This window comes from Microtus ochrogaster, linkage group LG1 (assembly GCF_000317375.1).
Source record: "Microtus ochrogaster isolate Prairie Vole_2 linkage group LG1, MicOch1.0, whole genome shotgun sequence".
Classification (NCBI taxonomy): Eukaryota; Metazoa; Chordata; class Mammalia; order Rodentia; family Cricetidae; genus Microtus; species Microtus ochrogaster.
In genome coordinates this window covers 36,084,610-36,089,747 of record NC_022027.1, presented here as the reverse complement: position 1 = coordinate 36,089,747, position 5,138 = coordinate 36,084,610, and positions in this window count along the sequence as shown.

Here is a 5,138-nt window from a genome sequence, read left to right as displayed (position 1 = left end):
TCTCTCTCTGATTATTTATTTGAAACAATTTTTCTAACCCCTAAAACTTTTACTTTTTACAGTATAGAGAATCTTAAACTTCTGCTAATTTTTGCATTCGCCCACATAAAACTTTAAAAAACTAAAAATCTGGAGGACAGAGAATAATTTCTGTTCATTCAGTCTGCTATAGAGATTTGCATTGGTCTGGATCTTGGTTTACTGATATAAATTTAAGATCAATTTTGTTGGTGGATAGATAGATAGATAGATAGATAGATAGATAGATAGATAGATAGATATACTCTTGATTAAGGTATTGTGTTTTTGTGATTCACTTAAAATGTAATGTATAATTAAGAATAGAGATTTGCATTGGTATGTATCTTGGTTTACTGATATAAATTTAAGATCAATTTTGTTGCAAGATAGATAGATAGATAGATAGATAGATAGATAGATAGATAGACTCTTGATTAAGGTATTATGTTTTTGTGATTCACTTAAAATGTAATGTATAATTAAGAAATATAGGTTAAAAGATAGTCATCTATAATATTCAAGCTTGTAGTCATGTTAGGTTTTCTAGATATATAGAGATATAGTTCAGTTATAAAGGTATTCTTCAAATCTTTCAAAGACTAACATAATATATGGCATTTAAATGTTTAAGAAACTTAGGACTTTTAATGACAATGAGACACCTCTGCTCCTGGCAGCACCAATTACTTCAAGAGGATGACGGATATCGAAGAGGCTCCTTATGGAGTTGGTTAGACTTTTTGGCAAGAAACTGCTCTTGCATGAACTGTATATTATTTATAGATAGATAGATAGATAGATAGATAGATAGATAGATAGATAGACTCTTGATTAAGGTATTGTGTTTTTGTTATTCACTTAAAATGTAATGTATAATTAAGAAATATAGGTTTACTTCCTGTTTACTTAGGTAATATTATATTCTTCTGAGGTCTTAGATGGAGTTGAAGAATTTATAGTTGATGGAGAAAGGTTCTCCTCTCGGGGGCAGACACCTCAGAGAGACACGATGCTCCACTCTTGCGGGCAGAGGTGAGAGCTCTGCTCTCTGAGGCACACGCGATGAAGCTTCGACCCAGGATGGAGGTAGGCTAGAATCTTCCCAGTAAGCGCACCTTGGGCTGCTACACACAGATGATTAGAAATGGGCTAGTCCAGGTGCGAGAGTTAGCCGAGAAAAGGGCTGGAGCTAAAGAGCCAAGCAGTGATTGAAAGAATGCGGTGTCCGTGTAATTATTTCGGGGCATAAGCTAGCCTTGCAGGCAGCCGGGAAGCGGCTGTGGTGCCGGGGACGCTGCGCCGCTGCTCCCCTTAATACAACATATAGTTATAATTATAGTTTTCCTTAATTATGATAAAGTATAAACTAGATATAAATATTGTGACAGTAATTCTTGCTTGACATCTGTTTTGTTATATGATATTTTGCTATGTTAAAGTTAAAACATTCCTTTTTATGTAGACAAAAAGGAGAGGTGATTTGGGATTCCCCCCAATGTATGCTGATAATACCATTGGTTAATAAAGAATCTGTTTTGGCCAATGGCTTAGCAGAGTAGAGCTAGGCAGGAAAACTAAACTGAATTCTCAGTAAAAGAAGGCAGAGTCAGAGAGATGTCATGGAGCCACCAAAGGGGTAAGACACAAGCTGCCAGCTAACCTTGCTGTTAGGCCATGAGTGTCATGCTAAAATATAAAATAATAGAAAATGGCTAACAAAAGAAAAAGGAGCTAGCTAGCAATATGCTTCAGTGATTGGCCAAGCAATGACTATAAAAATATTACAGCTTCTGTGTGATTATTCTGGGCAGCTGGGAAATGAACAAGTGGCCTCCTACAACAGCAGTCATTGATAGGGACAAACATTTTATTAAAGAATTGAAAACTTAGGAATGAACGTCCCACTGATTCATTATCCTTTTTTTTGGTACTAATTTACAATGCTGATTTTGATAGAATAGGTCCATTTTGCTTATTTAGTAAAAAAATTAAAATTAACCAGCAAGTAATGATAGGAAAACCTATGACCCCAAAGTGCAAAGAAGAGAAAGATCTACTACCTTTTGTTCCTTTTTTCCCCATTCTGTTAGACATTTTTGAAACAGTTTTTGAACAGTCTATGATAGATTGGAAGATGCTAGTATGAGGGAATCACAAGGAGATACATAATATAACTCTTTTAGCATGAAACTGGAAATTTCAAGGTTTCACAGATGGTGTGGTTGAGATTATTACAGTCTTGATACTGAGTTTGTGTGTATGTAACTTATGATGGAGTGAGTTGAGATGGTGCCCAGTCATTGAAGAAAGTTGTAATGATGTATGAAATGAAAAATCCCTGCTCAGTTAGTGGGAAAAAAAATGAAAGTCTTCCTTTGCAATCTACTGTTCTTTTATTTTTTCTGTAATATCATTCAACTATAGAGAACTGCTCATCTATAGCATATCCACAACTTTCAACCTACCAAAAAAGACATAAAGCTCTTTGAACACATTACATGAATAGTCTATTTTAATCAAAGTTAAATTTAGCAATGAATATACCCACAATCAAAAATGAGAATAACATGTAAGTATGCAAGAAAACATGCACACTACCACCATCACCAAGGAAAATAGAATTTCCAAAAGGGACAATTAGAGAAAATGTATACCAAAACCTCAGTACATCAAATTACTTTAAGAAAATTATTTTTCTAATGTTTTGTAGGAACTTCTAATAAGAGTCATCTACTCATTGATCAAACCATTAAGCTGTCATGTTTTTGATAATGAGAGTACAAATGAATAACAAACACCTCTGTTTACTGAAACATCAACTAAAATATAAATCATAGAGAAGTTAAACCAAAAATGTGACATGTTTTCAGAAAGCAGTGTTAGGAGTTAAGAGAGGAATGATCACAGCCTAGAGACTCTGGAAAGAAAAATGAAACCATAGTTATTAAAACACAAGGTAGCACTGAGAACACAACACCAGCCAAAATCAGCAGGAAAATGACCACAATTAACACATACTTCAATAATAACTTAAATATCAACAACCTCAATTCTCCAATCAAAGACACAGGTGTCTAAATGGGTTAAGAAACAAAATCCACCTGTTTATCTTCTACAAGAAACATTTGATTACTTTAAAGATACATACTGCCTTAGAGCAAAAAGTTAGACAAAAGTACTGCTATCAAACTGGATAGGAAAAAGCACATATCCCTATCATATTGAGGCAAAAGAGACTTCAAACTAAAACTAATGAGAAGAGATAAGAAAGGACACTTCATTTTAATCAAGAGAACAGTTATCAAAAAGGACATTGCCAACCTAAACATATGTTATAAACTTTGGGAAACCTAGTTTCATAAAATGTATACTATTGGATTCAAAGATACAAGATTAGCATCAATCCATTCCTATTAGATAATTTCAATACCTCCCAATCTCCAATAGACTTATGTCTAAACTAATCAAGAGAAAGAAAAAGGGAACTCAAATTAACATTACTATAAATGACTAGGAAAACATTATAACAGATACCAATAAGCACAGAATATTATAAAGGAAAACTTTGAAACTAGTGCTCTCTCAATCTGGAAAACCTGAAAGAAATGAATAAATGTTTGGATTCGACTAAATCACTAATATTAAATTAAAGGGAAGTCAACAACTTAAAACAGATCCATAAGAAATGAAAATTCTGTAATATTAAACAGATTTCAATCGTAAAGTCCAGGACTAGATGACTTTATGGCAGAATTCAACCACTTTCAAAGAATAAATAAGAGCCAATTCTAAATAAATAGGTAGAAAAAGTAGAAATCGAAGGAGCACCGTCAAACTTTTTCTATGAACTCAGTATCACTCTAGTACCAGGTTAAGACACATACACACACATAAAAAGGAACCACAGATCAATAACACTGATTAAAAAGATAGATTAAAATATTCAATAAAATACTCTCAATAGAATACAGGCATTAAAACAAAAAAAACCCACTATGATCAAATTTGCTTTATCTTTGATGTGCATAGATTGTTTAAGACAAGCACCTCAATAAATGTAATAAGACACATAAATGGGCTTAAAGACAAAATTTGCATAATCATTTCAATAAATGCAGAAAAAAACTGACAAAATCCAACATACCTTCATGATAAAAGTCCTAGAGAATTTTTGTTCCTATATATGTTCCCAGAGGGAACATATTCCAACCTAATAAAATCTATATATGAGAAACTCACAGCCAATATCATAAATAGAGGAAAGCCTGAGACAATTCCACTGTGAAATCAGGAATGAGACAGGGATGTCCATCTTTCCAATTTCTTTTCAATACTAGACTTACAGTATTAGCTAGAACAACAAGGCAAAAGAATTAGATACTCATAAGAAATAAAAATTTCGAACTATTCATATTTATAGAAGACATGACACCATACATTAGGGATACCACAAACTCTGCTATAAAATTTCTAAAATGCTAAATTATGCAATGTGGCAGAATATAGAACAAATTCTACAAATAAATAGTTCTTTTCTTTTTCTTTTCTCACTACCAACAAATATACAGAGAACAAGATCATAGATATCATAGTCTATTCACAATAGCCACAAAGAAAACCAAATATTTAGAAATAATCCTAACCTAGGAAATGAGTGCCTCTACACTGAAAACTATAAACAGCTGAAGGAAGAGATAAAAAAATAACAGCAGAGTTTGGAAAAGCCTACTCATGTAATAGTAGAATTAATATTATGAAATGACCTTTTTATTAAAAGATATTTAGAGATTCATTCCAATCCCATTTTGGTAATGAAGCAAACTAGTAATGTCAGAAGCTACACCAACATGACCTCCAAATTTGGATGGAATGACAACAATAGACATGCCAAAGTGAATGAGGGAAAGATCTAATGTCTCAACCCTACACAAAGAACAACAAGCAACTGAAGAATAGAGAGAGCAGAAAGAACAATTTTCCTCAGGAAAAAGCAAAACAATTGGCTATCAGATATCCAGTCTGAAAACATACATACAAGAACATTACACAGACAGAACAGGTTATATTTAGGAATAAGCATGTACACACACACACACACACACACACACACACACACA